This window comes from Dipodomys spectabilis, unplaced genomic scaffold (genome assembly GCF_019054845.1).
Source record: "Dipodomys spectabilis isolate Male_0828 unplaced genomic scaffold, ASM1905484v1 ptg000335l, whole genome shotgun sequence".
Taxonomy (NCBI): domain Eukaryota; kingdom Metazoa; phylum Chordata; class Mammalia; order Rodentia; family Heteromyidae; genus Dipodomys; species Dipodomys spectabilis.
This window is the reverse complement of record NW_024871012.1, coordinates 5,540,293-5,558,887: the sequence shown is the minus strand read 5'-3', so window position 1 is coordinate 5,558,887 and position 18,595 is coordinate 5,540,293. Positions and strand designations below refer to the sequence as shown.

At 51.9% G+C, this 18,595-nt stretch overlaps 1 pseudogene; it reads left to right on the top strand.

Moving 5' to 3' along the window:
• The first annotated feature begins 16,048 nt into the window (after positions 1–16,048).
• Positions 16,049–16,203, top strand: LOC122095144 (annotated as a pseudogene).
• The last annotated feature ends 2,392 nt before the right edge of the window (positions 16,204–18,595 follow it).

Here is an 18,595-nt window from a genome sequence, read left to right as displayed (position 1 = left end):
GTCTGTGTTCACAGGGGCACCCAACCAGGCCAGGCGAGACAAAGAGTAGAGTGAAGGGTGGTTTCAGCCAGACTATGAATGAGGTCAGAGAAGAATTGGAAGCGACCGGCTAAAGGAATATTGTCTCTACTTTTATGGTGCACAGAGAACCACGTAGAAGCGAATTCTCTGACATTACAATAGTGAATTCTCTGACATTTCTTCTTATTTCCAACACTGTCGCAAGGTCTGATTCTTGAGAAAGCAGAGTAGGAAAAATGCAGCATTGTCCTGAATTTGTCTCCCTCACCGAGGCTCAAGGTCTGGCTAATCAATGGCTCCTCCGTTTCTTCCAGCTGCAATTGCTGGGGGCTTTTCCCAGGAGTTCGCCCACCTTGCATTCCTCAGCAGCTTCCTGGGACAGAAAGCATCCATTTCGCCTCCCCGCAGGACGATCCGGCCTGGCACAACGCGCATCCCCATCCTCGGTAGGACAGCCAATTAGCCCCCACTGACGCACTAGGAGCCACAGCAGGACAGGGGTTATTCTTCTCTTCTGGCTGTTCACCGCGGGCCTAGGATAGCCACCAACCCACGTGTTGGTATTTTGAATTTTTTAAATCTAATTCCATGGGGAGTTCTTGGGGCACAGAGAAGGGACACAGATCATTTGTTTAGGCCACAGAAGCTCTATTCCAACATTGTGTGTGTAAGTGAAGGACCTGCTGAAGAGGCGGCCAGAGGAAGGGTCTTTCCTGGATGTGTGCAGAGAGAGGCCTGTGTGTGTGTGTGTGTCCTCAGGCTGGTGTGTGCAGAGGCCTGTGTGTGTGTGTGTGTCCTCAGGCTGGTGTGTGCAGAGGCCTGTATGTGTGTGCAGTCCCCCAGGCTGGTGTGTGCAGAGGCCTGTGTGTGTGTGTGTGTGTGTGTGTGTCCTCAGGCTGGTGTGTGCAGAGGCCTGTGTGTGTGTGTGTGTGTGAGTCCCTCATGCTGGTGTGTGCAGAGAGAGGCCTGTGTGTGTGTGTGTGTGTGTGTCCTCAGGCTGGTGTGTGCAGAGGCCTGTGTGTGTGTGTGTGTGTGTGTGTGTGTGGTGTGTCCTCAGGCTGGTGTGTGCAGACAGAGGCCTGTGTGTGTGTGTGTGTCCTCAGGCTGGTGTGTGCAGAGGCCTGTGTGTGTGTGTAGTCCCCCAGGCTGGTGTGTGCAGAGGCCTGTGTGTGTGTGTGTGTGTGTGTGTGTGTGTATGTGTGTGTGTGGTGTCCTCAGGCTGGTGTGTGCAGAGGCCTGTGTGTGTGTGTGTATGTGTGTGTGTGTGTGTGTGTGTGTGTGTGTGTGGTGTCCTCAGGCTGGTGTGTGCAGACAGAGGCCTGTGTGTGTGTGTGTGTGGTGTCCTCAGGCTGGTGTGTGCAGAGGCCTGTGTGTGTGCAGTCCCCCAGGCTGGTGTGTGCAGAGGCCTGTGGGTGTGGGTGTGTGTGTGTGTGTGTGTGTGTGTGTATGTGTGTGTGTGGTGTCCTCAGGCTGGTGTGTGCAGAGGCCTGTGTGTGTGTGTGTATGTGTGTGTGTGTGTGTGTGTGTGTGTGTGTGTGTGTGTGTGTGGTGTCCTCAGGCTGGTGTGTGCAGACAGAGGCCTGTGTGTGTGTGTGTGTGTGTGTGGTGTCCTCAGGCTGGTGTGTGCAGAGGCCTATGTGTGTGTGTGTGTGTGTGTGTGTGTGTGTGTGTGTGTGGTGTCCTCAGGCTGGTGTGTACAGAGGCCTGTGTGTGTGTGCAGTCCCCCAGGCTGGCCATGGAGCCCGTCAGCAATACCTTGTTTACCCTCAGGACACAGCACTGCTCAGCACAGACTGTAAGAAGGCCCTCTACATACGATGGATATCATGGACCAATTCCAAAGCAACGTTGGGTAAGTATTTGCCCACGGATGGATGCTGATCTTATGTGCCATTTTACCCAGCCTCTTGCAGTGTCTCAGATCAATACTGCGTGTCTGTTGCTGAAGAGGGCAATGCATCTGTGCAGTTCTTGGTGGTGAAATGCCATGCATGACCCAGTTACTATAACAAGGTTTACGCACTAGCTGGACCAAACCCTCCCTCATTCACAAGTGTGCGTTGTTTCCGAATTCACAGACAACAGGGATTGACTAAGTACCTTTCTGTACTAGCACCTCTCTCAACCATCTCATTTTCTGTTTGGAATAACCCTGTGACGCAGCACGGAACGCAGTGCTGCGTGTATTACGATTCAATGGCCCTGGGATCTTATTTACTCTTTATGGAGCTGTGTCCCCAGTGCCCGAATGGACAGTGTATCGGACGCAGGACTTCACTGGCTCACAGTCACGGAGACTTTAGTCCATAAGCCCGGATCCCGTTGATAGGGGTCTCGGGGGAGGTAGACGCTCACGGTAGCAGGACCTGTGGTAGAGAGGGCTTTTCCCCTCACGGCAGACCGGAAGCAGAGTGGAGAAGGGACGGGGGGGGGGCTGGTATCCCCTTCAGGGCATGTCCCCATGACGTCAACTAGGCCCCAGCTCCTAAAGTTGTTTGAACTCCTTAGCCAAGGATCGAGGGTTCAGTACGTGAGCCCTTGAAGGACATTTGATATTCAACCATAATATCTATAAGCAAACTCAGGCTGAGCAGAGACTTTACCGAGGGTCAGCAGGGGTCAGCCAGCACGGCGGCACAGACCCATCATCTTAGCTACTCAGGAAGGTCAGCGCAGCAAGCTCAGCCTGAGGAGCAGAGCCTGATCTGGTCTCATTAAAAAGGACGAAGTCGGAACTAAGGAGTTGCTATTTTGAGTGGAAACAATAGTACGGTAAGGCGTATCTGGCAGGAAACTATCTACCATCCGATCCTCGCAGATTGTGTCTATTCATAAAAATCATCCCATGAGTGGCCCTGCCACCTTTACAGTGATCCCTACAGCAGCCTTCATCTGCTTCCTGGCAACTTGGCTGTAACTGTTTCTGGTCCGGTTGTACCACGAGGCAGAGCGATGTTCTGACAGCAGGGTGACCATCTCCCTCTGTGGAGGGGTCGCCGTTGCCCCCAAGGTGTGGAGGGCTCTGTCTGCGGCCTACCTGCTCCTCATGCTCGAGAGGTAAAGAGGCCTGTGTAGACCTCCCAGCCCAGCCTCCTGCACTAGCTGGGGTGTGTGACTTAGTTTTGTTCTAATTGCTGCCTGTCTTTACCCAGACACATCTTGCCAAATATCGCCACGGGTGGAAGCTAGCTGGGGGAAATCACCCTGTGGAAATCCTCCACGTGTTGAACGCTCCTGTGGTTTTACTGCTGAAAAGCAACTATTTCTTAGAATGCAGCTGTCAGTGAACAACAAGTGTCCACTTTGATATCCCTCCACCGTCCTGGAAGTTTGCGTGTCCCAGGAGCAGAATCACCCGGAAGACAAGCTCCTCCTTGTCTTCATCTGACATTTCATCTCTAGAGAACAAGTCCTGCCAGGGAAATCCTGGCGGCCAACTACTTCCTTCCTACTTCTCTCTACTCAGGACATAAAACGAAGTTTTGTGCTTTCTGAGCAATGAACGTTATCTTAGAAGACATACCAACGTCAGAGTGTGTGGATCCGTTTTCAGATACGTAAGAAAGAGTCAGTCTCTGGCTGCCGCCCGGGAGAACGGGAACGCACTAGTATGAGACGCACAGTGTCGACCCGGAGCCTGAGAACGCATTTATTTCAGAACTTTCCGGTGCTCAGGTTAGCCGGTGTTATGTGAGGGAGCCCTTAGAATACAGTACGGACATTAAACAACCTCTGGAGATGGAGTTTTCAGGGATGCACAGCAAAGAAATCCAAGTGCACGAGGTGTTTCCCAAGACAAGGGGCTGATCATGGGGATCCCACCCCGTTGCGGTGGGATCGTGAGCTCCCCGAGCTCGGTACGGGATCCCCCGTTCCTTCACCCCGGTGCCTTCCCTGTCTGGTCAGTAGGGGAGGGAGGTCAGTAGAGGAGGGAGGTCAGTAGGGGTGGGAGGTCAGTAGGGGAGGAGGGAGGTCAGTAGGGGAGGAGGGAGGTCAGTAGGGGAGGAGGGAGGTCAGTAGGGGAGGAGGGAGGTCAGTAGGGGAGGAGGGAGGTCAGTAGGGGAGGAGGGAGGTCAGTAGGGGAGGAGGGAGGTCAGTAGGGGTGGGAGGTCAGTAGGGGTGGGAGGTCAGTAGGGGAGGAGGGAGGTCAGTAGGGGAGGAGGGAGGTCAGTAGGGGAGGAGGGAGGTCAGTAGGGGTGGGAGGTCAGTAGGGGAGGAGGGAGATCAGTAGGGGTGGGAGGTCAGTAGGGGAGGAGGGAGGTCAGTAGGGGAGGAGGGAGGTCAGTAGGGGAGGAGGGAGGTCAGTAGGGGTGGGAGGTCAGTAGGGGAGGAGGGAGATCAGTAGGGGAGGAGGGAGGTCAGTAGGGGAGGAGGGAGGTCAGTAGGGGAGGAGGGAGGTCAGTAGGGGAGGAGGGAGGTCAGTAGGGGAGGAGGGAGGTCAGTAGGGGAGGAGGGAGGTCAGTAGAGGAGGGAGGTCAGTAGGGGAGGGAGGTCAGTAGAGGAGGGAGGTCAGTAGGGGTGGGAGGTCAGTAGGGGAGGAGGGAGGTCAGTAGGGGAGGAGGGAGGTCAGTAGGGGAGGAGGGAGGTCAGTAGGGGTGGGAGGTCAGTAGGGGAGGAGGGAGGTCAGTAGGGGAGGAGGGAGGTCAGTAGGGGAGGAGGGAGGTCAGTAGGGGTGGGAGGTCAGTAGGGGAGGAGGGAGGTCAGTAGGGGAGGAGGGAGGTCAGTAGGGGAGGAGGGAGGTCAGTAGGGGTGGGAGGTCAGTAGGGGAGGAGGGAGGTCAGTAGGGGAGGAGGGAGGTCAGTAGGGGAGGAGGGAGGTCAGTAGGGGTGGGAGGTCAGTAGGGGAGGAGGGAGGTCAGTAGGGGAGGAGGGAGGTCAGTAGGGGAGGAGGGAGGTCAGTAGGGGTGGGAGGTCAGTAGGGGAGGAGGGAGATCAGTAGGGGAGGAGGGAGGTCAGTAGGGGAGGAGGGAGGTCAGTAGGGGAGGAGGGAGGTCAGTAGGGGAGGAGGGAGGTCAGTAGGGGAGGAGGGAGGTCAGTAGGGGAGGAGGGAGGTCAGTAGGGGAGGAGGGAGGTCAGTAGAGGAGGGAGGTCAGTAGGGGAGGGAGGTCAGTAGAGGAGGGAGGTCAGTAGGGGTGGGAGGTCAGTAGGGGAGGAGGGAGGTCAGTAGGGGAGGAGGGAGGTCAGTAGGGGAGGAGGGAGGTCAGTAGGGGTGGGAGGTCAGTAGGGGAGGAGGGAGGTCAGTAGGGGAGGAGGGAGGTCAGTAGGGGAGGAGGGAGGTCAGTAGGGGTGGGAGGTCAGTAGGGGAGGAGGGAGGTCAGTAGGGGAGGAGGGAGGTCAGTAGGGGAGGAGGGAGGTCAGTAGGGGTGGGAGGTCAGTAGGGGAGGAGGGAGGTCAGTAGGGGAGGAGGGAGGTCAGTAGGGGAGGAGGGAGGTCAGTAGGGGTGGGAGGTCAGTAGGGGAGGAGGGAGATCAGTAGGGGAGGAGGGAGGTCAGTAGGGGAGGAGGGAGGTCAGTAGGGGAGGAGGGAGGTCAGTAGGGGAGGAGGGAGGTCAGTAGGGGAGGAGGGAGGTCAGTAGGGGAGGAGGGAGGTCAGTAGGGGAGAAGGGAGGTCAGTAGAGGAGGGAGGTCAGTAGGGGAGGGAGGTCAGTAGAGGAGGGAGGTCAGTAGGGGTGGGAGGTCAGTAGGGGAGGAGGGAGGTCAGTAGGGGAGGAGGGAGGTCAGTAGGGGAGGAGGGAGGTCAGTAGGGGTGGGAGGTCAGTAGGGGAGGAGGGAGGTCAGTAGGGGAGGAGGGAGGTCAGTAGGGGAGGAGGGAGGTCAGTAGGGGTGGGAGGTCAGTAGGGGAGGAGGGAGGTCAGTAGGGGAGGAGGGAGGTCAGTAGGGGAGGAGGGAGGTCAGTAGGGGTGGGAGGTCAGTAGGGGAGGAGGGAGGTCAGTAGGGGAGGAGGGAGGTCAGTAGGGGAGGAGGGAGGTCAGTAGGGGTGGGAGGTCAGTAGGGGAGGAGGGAGGTCAGTAGGGGAGGAGGGAGGTCAGTAGGGGAGGAGGGAGGTCAGTAGGGGAGGAGGGAGGTCAGTAGGGGAGGAGGGAGGTCAGTAGGGGTGGGAGGTCAGTAGAGGAGGGAGGTCAGTAGAGGAGGGAGGTCAGTAGGGGAGGAGGGAGGTCAGTAGGGGAGGAGGGAGGTCAGTAGGGGTGGGAGGTCAGTAGAGGAGGGAGGTCAGTAGAGGAGGGAGGTCAGTAGGGGAGGAGGGAGGTCAGTAGGGGTGGGAGGTCAGTAGGGGTGGGAGGTCAGTAGGGGAGGAGGGAGGTCAGTAGGGGAGGAGGGAGGTCAGTAGGGGAGGGAGGTCAGTAGGGGAGGAGGGAGGTCAGTAGGGGAGGAGGGAGGTCAGTAGGGGAGGAGGGAGGTCAGTAGGGGAGGAGGGAGGTCAGTAGGGGAGGAGGGAGGTCAGTAGGGGAGGAGGGAGGTCAGTAGGGGTGGGAGGTCAGTAGGGGAGGAGGGAGGTCAGTAGGGGTGGGAGGTCAGTAGGGGAGGAGGGAGGTCAGTAGGGGAGGGAGGTCAGTAGGGGTGGGAGGTCAGTAGGGGAGGAGGGAGGTCAGTAGGGAGGGAGGTCAGTAGGGGAGGGAGGTCAGTAGGGGAGGGAGGTCAGTAGGGAGGAGGGAGGTCAGTAGGGGAGGAGGGAGGTCAGTCAGTAGGGGAGGAGGGAGGTCAGTAGGGGAGGAGGGAGGTCAGTAGAGGAGGGAGGTCAGTAGAGGAGGCAGGTCAGTAGGGGAGGAGGGAGGTCAGTAGGGGAGGAAGGAGGTCAGTAGGGGAGGAGGGAGGTCAGTAGAGGAGGGAGGTCAGTACGGGAGGGAGGTCAGTAGAGGAGGGAGGTCAGTAGGGGTGGGAGGTCAGTAGGGGAGGAGGGAGGTCAGTAGGGGTGGGAGGTCAGTAGGGGAGGAGGGAGGTCAGTCAGTAGGGGAGGAGGGAGGTCAGTAGGGGAGGAGGGAGGTCAGTAGAGGAGGGAGGTCAGTAGGGGTGGGAGGTCAGTAGGGGAGGAGGGAGGTCAGTAGGGGAGGAGGGAGGTCAGTAGGGGAGGAGGGAGGTCAGTAGAGGAGGGAGGTCAGTAGGGGTGGGAGGTCAGTAGGGGAGGAGGGAGGTCAGTAGGGGAGGAGGGAGGTCAGTAAGGGTGGGAGGTCAGTAGGGGAGGAGGGAGGTCAGTAGGGGAGGAGGGAGGTCAGTAAGGGTGGGAGGTCAGTAGGGGAGGGTGGTCAGTCCCTCGGGGAGGGTGTTTTGTGGGCAGGGGTGGGGAGGTTCTTCGGGTCATGAGAACGAGGCAGATTCCCATCATCGGGAGGACACCGTCCACCAGCTTTGGCGGCACTAGCAACTGGACTGGGTTTGGAACTTTCTGACACTAGCCCATGTGCAAATTGGTCTTGTAGATCAGAAGACAAAACAGGGCGTGAATGTGGGTGCCAGCTAGATTGTACACTCGCATAACTGAATAACACTCCTGGGAGCCACCAACAGCCAAATACCTGGCCTTATTGTCGCTACGCTTCTTGTTCTGTCACAAAGTCCATGCTGGTGTCTAGTGACATTCCTGTTTAACCAAAGTGTCGGCTGTCTCATTGCTTTGTGCTCCACAGTGTATAGTAATAAGGCACCTGGAAAAAGTGAAAATATCAAGGAAAGAACCAGAGCTGTGGAGCTGGCAAAGTCCAGCTTTGCCACGTAGTCGCTGTGAATCTTTCAGCCTGGATAATCTGGTATCCCAAGTCCCTAACGCAACCGTTGGGATCTCTGCTGAGAACTCGTTAACCAGGAAGCTCCTGTTTGTTTTTATACCAGATTATTATATGATAGGTTCCTGTGAGCCACTGTTTCCTGGTAATGTTCATTTTCATTTTTCTAAGGAATAAACTCAAGGCTATATTTAGTGATTTCTGAACACAGGGGAGTGGCTCTGTACCGAGCTATCTATCTTCATGAGGTAAAGTAGGAAACATTTCCAATCCCCTGACTCTTTAGGCAGCTAAATGCCACGACTGATCAGGTATTAAATATAAAGGACAGTGGCCATCTACATCTTTGTTTCCCATGACTTTGACTTGAGACAGGTTTAGAAAATTAAGAGCTGAGAAAGGGTAAGTAAAGGCTAGCACCCAGCATTGTAAGCACAGGACCAGCCTGAGGGCAGAGGACACAGCATGTGGAAATAAGAAGACAACTTCTTGGAAATGGATTTCTGTCATGAAGCCTGGGGAAATGTGCGGAGAGGGGTTCTTTTGAAAGCATTTTCTGGCCTGGGGAAGTTACCACTCTCCACTAATGGCTGCAAGGATCATTGTGGTCATATTTCACAAGAGACTTTTTAAAATAATCATTGCTCTTTTTGTGCCCAGTAACAGAAACCAAAGTAAAACAGGCTTTCAAGAAGGAAAGGCTGATTAATTTATTAGCTCAGCAAAGTAAACCAGTGTGCAAGACTCCATCAGGATGTGCAAATGGGAGCATCGGCAACCTATGTCCACCTTTTGCCCCTGAGTTGGTCAGAGGGAGGCCTAGCATGCCCGCCACCCTTCTGTGATAAGTGTCTCTAACCCAGAGACACTTAGAGAGTCTCTAACACTGGAAAACACTGGAGATTACTCCTCAGAGCTCATAGTTCAACGTACTAAGGTGACAAAACAAGAGCTACCCACTGCAGAGGCTGATTGCCTCCAGCTCTATAGCGTAGATGAAATGAGGGAAATTGAAAGTCTCCATGTGTTTTTGTAAAATAAGTTTTTATTGTGAAAATACTGTACAGAGGGGTTACAATCACATGAGCCAGGTAACGAGTGCATTTCTTATCAAGCATCATGGCCTCCTCCTTTGTTTTGCCCCTACCATCCCTGCCCTCCCACATCCACAGCTACCCCCACCCCACCCCCACGCACACTGTTTTTCAACATAGTGTCTTATACATCTCATTGTTGCAATGGGTCCACCTCTATCCTGATTTAAACCGAGCAGCAATATTTCATACTGAGCCTGCTCACAGGAGGACCACTCACAAGGATGATATATTCTGGGAGATAGATGGCTGGAAGGCCCAGCTGACAAGAGCCTGCTGAGATGCGCATTTCCCTGGGAGCCTTTCTGTGTACATGCACCTTTACCCATCTTTCCCTTTCTGTGTACATGCTCCTTTACCCATCTTTCAACCGCATAAGAAAGCTGAATGGAAACTTGAGTGTTTGAGAATATAAAATGGATTCTGATGCCTAAAAGGGCATTCAAATAGAGAGAGTCAGAGTTAGCAATCTGCAGGAGTAAGACTGTCTTATAAAACCCTGGAAGTTAGAAGTCGGTTGGAATTATAGACATTGCTTCTGATACAGCTCAGTATGTTAACTGCTGGCCACGTGGAGCTATTTTCATTAAAACGTCAAATAATTGAATCAAGTAAAAGTAAAAATTCAAATTTTGAGTAATACCTGTTCATGTAAGACCATTTTCATCAGTGTAGAAAGTTCTATGGACCAGCAGGCACCTGCGACTCACACCTTTTGGGCATTTTCCCAACCACATTCAAGCTACCAGCACAACTATGTTTATTGCAGCATTATTTGCCATAGCTAAGATATGGAACCAACCCAGATGCCCCTCAGTAGAGGAATGGATCAAGAAAATGTGGTATATATACACAATGGAATTCTATGCCTCCATCAGAAAGAATGACATTGCCCCATTTGTTAGGAAATGGAAAGGCTTGGAAAAAATTATATTAAGCTGGGCCCAAAGAAACATGAACTCCATAGTTTCTCTCATTTGAATAATTAGTGTATGTCTCGTCATGGCAGAGGAAGAAATAGCTCAACAGCTAGGCCCATGTGACCAGATACACTGAGGCTAATTGACAGGAACTCCAAGACATGGAAGCAATAGGGGCTTTTAGTTTTGTTTTTTAATGTACTGCGTGATGTTACTTCTTTATTCTTTTTTCCCCATTGGTTCACCCCCTGTTGCTACTGTTTTTGATCTTGGTACCCTGTGTCCTGGTTTTATGTTGATCTGATTTGGGGAAGGGGAGGGGAATCTAAACCAAAGCAAAGCGATGCTCACAGACACCGTGGGGAATGGTCTGTACAACATGGGGGAGGGGAGTGGGGGAGGGAAAGTGGAGAAAGATGAGGGAGGGGTGACACTGCTCAACAAGAAATGCACCCATCACCTTCCTCACGTAAGTGCAGCCCCTCAGCACATCACCTTACAACAAAGTTGAATTAAAGGGGAAAACACGCCTTGCTTGCCATCTGGCCTTGACCCAGTTGGATTGGTCGGTGTTCTTTCCCGTCGGTGTCATCTTCAGGCCTTTGGAATTCAGTTCACCTCAAAAGGCTACAGGAGCAGAGGTGTAATGGAAGCCCTGTTCACGCCATCCCTGGAACACAGACCGGCTTCCTCTCCTTCTTCCTCTGCCTTGGTCCCCAGCCGGGAGCCCACCGTGGAAGGTGGCGCCAGCCAGAGCTAAGTTTACACATCGCCCGGTGTTCTGTTGCATATTTTCGTTCTGAAAAGGCTTAGAGTGTTGGGTCAGCTGTGGAAGGTTCTGGAATGACTGCTGAGGAAAACTGTTTATGTTCATAAAAGGCTTCGTTTCACCCTCCCTGCTCTCCCCCTGGAGATGGGGACGTGGGGCGGGGAGGCTGGCACCCCTGGGCCCAGAGACACCTCAGATAACTCCATTTGTTCTTTGCCTTCATGCTGGTGCAGCTGCAGCCCGGGAGCCGATCATAACGCAGCTTTATTAAAAATAATGATAATAAAAAGGATCTGGGTTAATACTGGCTATTGACCCCGTGGGCAGCTCTTATATGGGCAAGCGGGGATCCCTTCCAGTGCGGGTATTGATTTTCATGTATAACTTCCTCCGCCCAGAACCTTCTCTCCATTGCAGCCGGCGTAAAAGTAATCATTCTCTTTATGATCACTCCTTCAAGTCAGCCCCCAGCTGATTGTAAAAAGAGAGGAAAGAGCCACGGATGACAGCCCTGCAGCATACCGAGCGAGCTGCTCCTGTGAACAGTGCTCCGGGTCTCCCCCATGCTCCAAAGAAGGTCAGTGGGGGAAAGCCAGGGGGGACTGGCAGGTTTGGAAGGGAGCTGAGCCGCACAACCCGTCAGCTTCCGCCCTTGGAATGGATTGTTCTGTTCTGTGGCCAAAAGGAGCCACGGCAGCGTCACTGAAGTGACTGTTTCCAGCTTGCTCCATTTTCCTTCCTGCCTCAACCATCTCACACCTGAAGGGATCTCCTGGTCATGCACATGGACACCTTACCCCTCCAGCCCAAGCGAATTCTGAACAACTCCTTCCACTGGTACCCACCCCTGGGAAAGCCCATGACCATGGAGACGGGCATTCTAGTTCCACAGAGGGGCAGATGCTCCTCATGGACGTAGGGCTGAGGACTCATGGTTCCTGGAGACTTGGAGGCTGGTCTGTAACTATGTCATACAAGACAGCTGTGACAAGGTACAAGCGAACCGTTGAGAAGACAAATGGAGATGTGCTATGTGACTACAACACTGAAATTTGAAGCCATATTACCAAGAAAAGTGAATGTGAATGATCTCAACAATTTGCTGTGACTGTGTCTTACAGTAACAACCTGGAAGCTGGCACGGTGGTGCAGAACTCTAATCCCAGAACTCGGGAGGCTGAGGACGGAGATGGTGAATTCCGAGCCTGCTTAGACTACACTAGCCAGTCGCAGGCCAGCCTGGGCTACAAATAAACAGCAAGTACAAATGACTGGGACAATAACACGGACCTGCAGCCTGGCCTCCGCAGCCATGGGCTTCATGTTTGTTTGTGGATTCAGCCAACGTTGGATCAAATCTATTAGGAAACGTGTTTCCTTCTGGACCGACTGAACACGTACAGCCATTTCCCCTCAGGCTCTGAACAATACAGCCTAATCACCACTTACGTAACAGCGCATTTATTAGAAATTGTACCCAGGTATGGGTTAAAGTGCACAGAGGAGGAATTATAACTGCTTATTTCCCATCGAGGGCCTGATGGTTCACGGTGGCTGGTGTTTCCGAACACCTCCTCAGTAGATGTGGAAGCGTGACAGTGTTACTCTGCTGCATTTACTCTGTGCCTTGTTTCCCTCTTCTTCTTTGACAAAGCTACTGGTAAATCACAGGCGATACCCGCGGCTCACACCGCTGTTCTTCAGGACGAAGTTGGTCTGGACCAGTGGTTCCAAAAAGGTGGTCCCAGCACCACAGCCTGAGCCACAGGGGACTTGGCAGGATAGCAGATCTCTGTCCATCTCTGACGCAGTGGCTCAACAGCTTTGGACACGGCGATCAGGGATGGAGCCAAGCCTCCAGGTGACGGATGGAAGCACTGCCTAGAAGAGAATTGGAGCTTCCTTTTTCCCTTCTTACCACCCCCCCCTCCTGCCCCCAACCTGGACCCCTTGAACTTTCAGGAGGAGGGACCAGGGCAAGTCCTTCAGGGCCCTCAGCGCAGGCCCAGGCCCAGGCAAAGCTCTGGGCGCTGACCCTCCCCTGCCTGCCCAGAGATGGATTGATTCAGGGGTTCAGTCATCTCGCTACATCAAACCATGGCTTAGTCTGGCAAATATTGACTCAAGCTGTTACGCGCTTGTGTATTTCAGCAGCTCCCAGTGTTTACAGGCCCAGCAAGCAAACAAGAGCAGGTACAGGAAGTTATTGTCGCGTTTGGGGCCCTGTTTGTTTTTGAGCAGCTGATGCCCGTGGCCCATTGTGTGAGGCTGGTGACTAATGACCTTGTAAAGGAGAGCCGCTTTGAGAAGGCTTTCGCAGAATACAAACGCACTTTACGTTTCCACTTGAAGCGTTTATCTTAATTGTGTTTTGAAATGTAATGTACCCTCAAGGCCTCTGTTTACCCAGTCATATACATCCTCAAAAATGAAACCCTGTAAAAAAAGTGGAACATGTAATGGGGAGCCAAGTGATGGACAGTTTTGGATTCGGCTGAAGGACGCTCAACGCTCTGAGTAAAGTCAAATGGGTTTGAGTCGGGGAGGGAGGGAGCGAAGCCTGCCTGGCTCTAACTGATAGGACAGAGGCCGCAATTCCGTACGGGCTTTTGTGTTTTCCTTAATTCGCTTCCTGGTCCAGCCCTCATGGTGGGAACAGGAAATTCCTTAAACATGTCTAACTCCAACTAGAGCTTTGGAGGTATGAGACAAAAACCCTGGCATGCACTGGGCAGGAAATGACTGGAGAGGAAGAGGGCCGGGTCTGGTAGTGGCCTGAGAATTTTCTAGAAGAGAAGATAGGTAGGGCCGGAGAAAGCCAGGGTTCTCAAACTCACTTTGAATGATGTCCTCTGAAATGCTCTTTCCTTCTCCCCCATTGCTTTCTCTTTTCATCCTTGGTCGTTTCCTTTTCTTCCTTTCTCCCTCTCCTGTCATCCCTCATTTCCCCACTTCGGAGTGATGTTGATTCCAAATAACACTTAAAGGAAAAAGACAGGCGTGCTGCCCCTAAACAAACCATGTCCTGGTCTCCCCTCCACCGCGAGCCCGTGTGCTTGAAAACAGTCATGTAGAGCACACATCAGCACATGGCGGTTCCAGGAGGACATGTGGGAACTCGAACTACGGAAAGAAGTTCTAAGGAACCTTCCACTGACCACAAAATGGGAAAGTACACGTTTGCCAATGTGATCTGTGATCCTGACGACATGGAGAGATTTGGTGCCCTGTAAGCTCACATTTGAAGGGATCAGGTGGAGAGGACTATGTTGAACAATGAATAAACACTCTGAATAGTAGCATGATCTCTTCCAGGGAAGGGACCTTCTGTTAAAGGCATCCTGTGGTCGGAAGACTCACTTTACTTTCTCTTTATGTTGCTTAGACCTCAGCGATGTGCTCAAATGACCAGAAGAGTTAGTAATCTGGTAGTCATTTCCCTTAGACCATTCTTTTCATTCTGATATAAGCGATGTACACAGGCTCCAACCCTGGGTACGTGGATATTGATCAATCTTAGGGGCTATGTGTTTCTCTCTTTCTCTGTGAGGTTTTCTTCCTTGGCGTTTTAAATGCAAGCCGATGTTGCAATGCAGTTCAGCTCCCTGACCAGCTAGCTCTCTGCCTAGAAATGACCCAGGATACCATTACTGAGAAGCTGGTCTAGTAACCAAACCTCCAGCTAACCTCTTGGCTGCAAACCACTGCCTTATTGATCTGCCTCTGGCTTTTGATACGTCTGTTTGTGGGTGCATGGCTTCCCAGGCTCCTGGGTTCCAGAACCCAGACAGAGAACACTCTAGAATTGAGAGCTGAGGGCTTTGAGTTCACAGGAGTCCCTTGGGCCCAATCACACACTCTCCCAGTGGTATTAAACCCAGTGGTTCTGAAACTCACACACGTCTACGTGGAGAAACGAAACACAAAGCACCACTGTGACCGCAAGACTCTTCAGTCAAACTCATCTTTTCGGAGGGGCAGCATCATTTGAACTCATACTTGCTAAGCAGGAGCTCCACGCCACCACGCCCCCTTCAATAGATTTCAGTGCAGGAATAATTCTGTAGTGCCTGACATGGAAGAGTTTTGTTAGTACTGATTGAGCCACAAGTACATGCCAAGAAACATTGGTACACACCGCTGACCTCTTAGATGCGTTCTCCTCACGCTTGAGTCTAAGTCTCTAGGACATGGTTCAGAACTTTGCAGCTCTGGAGTGAACACTCAGCCCTTGTCCTAGGAAAAATTATCTTTTTCATCGTTATTGTTGTCTTTGTTATATATTTTGTTTTTGGTGGTGGTGATGGTCGTGGGGCTGGAACTCAGGGCCTGGGCACTGTCTCTGAGCTTTCTGTCACTCAAGGCTAGCATTCTACCATTTTGAGCCACAGCTCCACTTCTGTTTTCTTGGGTGACTAGTTGGAGATAAGAGTCTCATGGGGACTTTTCTGTATGGGCTGGCTTCAAACCACAATCTTTAGATCTCAGTCTCCTTGAGCCACTGGCATCTGGCTCGTTAGAGATTTTTTTCCCCCTCAAAATGGAAAGGACCTTTCATTTTACTATAAAACCATGCATGTTCATTTTATAAAAATGTTGGACTGTCAGGTCTGGGGCCTCTCTCTAGAGAGTCTGTTTTGCTGTTTTCCTTTTGCTTTCAAATCAACTTGCTCTGTCTGCTTAACAAAAAGAAGATCTATCTGCATGCTGGTGGCTCATGCCTATAATCCCAGTTACTCACAAGGCGGAGATCTGAAGATCGAGGTTCAAAGCCAACCTAGGCGGGAAGTCTGTGAGACTCTTACTTCCAACTAATAGGCAAAAAGCCAGAAGTAGGGCTGTGGCTCAAGTGGTAGAGTGCTAGCCTTGAGCAACAACGCTCATAGACAGTGTCTGGATCCTGAGTTCAAGCCCAGAACTGGCAGGGGAAAATTAGTTCTGATGAAGGGAAGCTTGAACGATCAATCAGTTAAAAATCACATCATCCGCTACTCCAAGATCACTAACTAAATCTACCATGGTTGCCCGTTTTGAATTAAAAACGAATGGAACATTTTGTAGTCATAAGTAGTTGCTTTCATCAAACCATAAAATACTAATGAGGAACCTGGAGGTTGTGTGGTGACACTGTTCTGTGGTACTGGTCCAGTCGGGGCTCCAGATAAACGCACCAAATCCCTGTTCCTACCCATCTCTCCGTCGGATTGTGAACAGAAGACCTGGCTCCCTTCTGGGAAGTGCTGGCACTTTAGGACCAGTGGGCGAAGCTAATAAACCTGTGGCGGCTGCTTCGGAAAGGAGGCAGGCCGGTGAAGGAGGGCAGCACAGGCAGCCCCAGAGGCGGGCCTTCATCGTGAACAAAGCAGCCTGCAGAACAGCCCTCTCCCTCTGGACAGTCACTACTACCACACACAACAGGAAGGCGCCTCACACCACTCCCCCGTGACTTCACAGACAGTCTCTGATCGTCTCATTTGAGCCAGAAACGACGACTCCGGCATCAGTGTCTTCTTAAGAAGCAGAGCACAAAGACTATACTTTCAGGGATCATTTCTATAGTTTGTTACAAGAAGCAGAGCACACATGCACATTTAGTCTGTTCCTTAACTACACTGAACCTGCCTCAAAACAACCTTACCACCAGCTGCTCTCTCTGAGCCTGGGATTCGGAGGAGGGTGTGGTATGGTACACCTCCTCCTTCAGCTTCAACTGCATACGCTACATATCATCCAACAGACTAGAGTGTTCCGTCTCTGGAGTTGCTCAATATTTGGAGATTACTTTTTAATGAAATAGCTTGTTATCACAGTACAAATAATTGATGACCTTTCACACGAAACCCATATGTAACCACGAGAAGAAGAAATCAGTCAATTTCTTTGTAAGGAAGAAAAGAAAGAGAGAAAGAAAGGAAGAAAGAAAGAAAGAAAGAAAGAATGGAAGGAAGAAAGACAGAGAAAGAAAGAGAGAGAGGAAAGAAGGAAGAAAGAAGGAAGGAAGGAAAGGAAGGAAGGAAGGAAGGAAGGGAAGGAGCATCTGTGAAGTGCGCATTATGGCCTCCAGTTGGTGGTTTGAGTCTTCTGGGCGGCCCCCACCCCCTCCACACCCTCCCCTTTCCCCCGGACAGGGACAGCGTCACTGTGCCTGGCATGGGAGCAGCTGTCACTGCAGCCTGGGCTGTGGACAGATGGACGGGGCCGGGGGGGCAGGCCGACAGCTCACCCCTGGAGGACCCCTCACTTCCAGGCCGCGAAGGTGTGACCATGAAGCTGTGCCAGGTAAACACTGCACTCCCACAGCAGGGCGCCCAACGGCAGGTCATTTGGAGGGAAGTGGTGGCTTCCTGAAAATGAAGAGGTCTGCTGGAGCCCTCAGACAGTTTCCAAGGACTGGAGGCTTTCCCGTTCCAGGCTGTCAAGCTTCCTGCCAGGGTTGGTTGACGAGACTCAGACATTCCTGCCATGTGCCATCCTCCAAGCGGAGACCCTGGGGCGCTCCTTCTAGAGACCCTAGAAACCTGTGCACACACTGCCCCTCCAGTCGGTAATAAAGTCATCTCAACTCTGTGTCTTCTGAGGACCACAGCCATCCAACAACCACGATGCTGATTATAGCAACGACACGATATTCAGGAAACAACCAACGATAGATTGGAGATGATCGGACGGGGTGAGACAAAACAAGCTCAAAAAACAAGGTATCATCTGTTTTCACTTATATGTGGAAACTAGACCTAAAAGTATGCACATTCATGGACATATATAGGTGTATACAAGCCCATACGCATTCTGCACACACATCTTCCCTGTGTGTGTGTGTGTGTGTGTATAAACAGAACATGAATCTAGCTAGAGCTCTGCATAGAAGAAGGGGAATGGGGTAAGGAAAACGCAGTGCGAATCATTTCCAAACACATTGTAAATAGACACGAAACAGCACAAAAAGCCTGCGTGAAGCTGCTGGCCGACCGGGCTAGGTAAGAGCCGCAGCGATGGGTGACGGGCTAGGCTAACAAGAAGGAAAAGTTCCAAACCGATGGCATTACGAAGGTAGAGCACTGAGCTGTGTTTTGGGAAGAGGAGAGGGGAAAGGGAGGGGAGGAGAGAGCGACTAGAATAAATTATACACGTGTGGAAATGGAGCCATGGAACCCCCCGGCATAATCAATGTAATAAGAAGAAGGACAGACAACACACCCTCCGTGTTTAGCAATTCCTACGAAACGGAGGCTTGGAGGTGGAGTGTCATTCGCGATGGGGAACGAAAGCAGATGAGGGGTTGGGGAAAGGCGGAGCAGTGAGAACATTCTGGAAAAGAAACTTTCACAGAGGAGAGCTTGGGTAGAAACTGTGGCCATTGAGTAGTGCATCTTGTGCCATCACGTAGCTCTCCTCCTTACGGCAGAATCCGCGTTTACAACGGGACTCTTCCTCCCAGTTAATAATGTTAGGGCGGGGAAAATGGTTTATAAACATGATAGCCCACTAGGAAATGTCGCCGGCCGCTTTGATTCTTTTCACCCTTCCTTCCCTTTATCTAGGCTTTGAAGGCCAGAAAGAGACTTAAGACCTTCAAACAAGAGGCTGAACAAATGTCTTTCACATTCTGCTAAAGAAAAAGATGGCTCTCAGGGGTCTGAAGGACTTTAAGTCGCCCTGGAACAGCCACGAGATTTCTCACTCTCTGGGCTCCTCCTGGTCCCGGCAGCATGATTTCTCCACCCCGGAAAACAAACCCTGGGAGCCTCCGAGGGCCCTTCATTTTTATGGTGAATTACAGTATCCAGTCCCAACCTCCCCAGGGCTAAGAGGGCCCCAGCATCAAGGCACGCGGAATCGCTCAATGCCCGAATAGATGGAGCTTTGCAGATAGAGTGAGCTGTGTTTTCTTGTTGACAAAATAATCTGAAGCGTTTGTTGTATGTTTTCATAAAAGACTTCCCAGGCACAAATCAATATGGCAGCACCAACTCCACAAGAATAAGAGAAGATAAGTATAGTTTTCAGCACCCCGTAACCACTCATTACATTTATTTCCCAGTTTTCTTTGTTATTCTTTTCCTGTTCAGATCAGA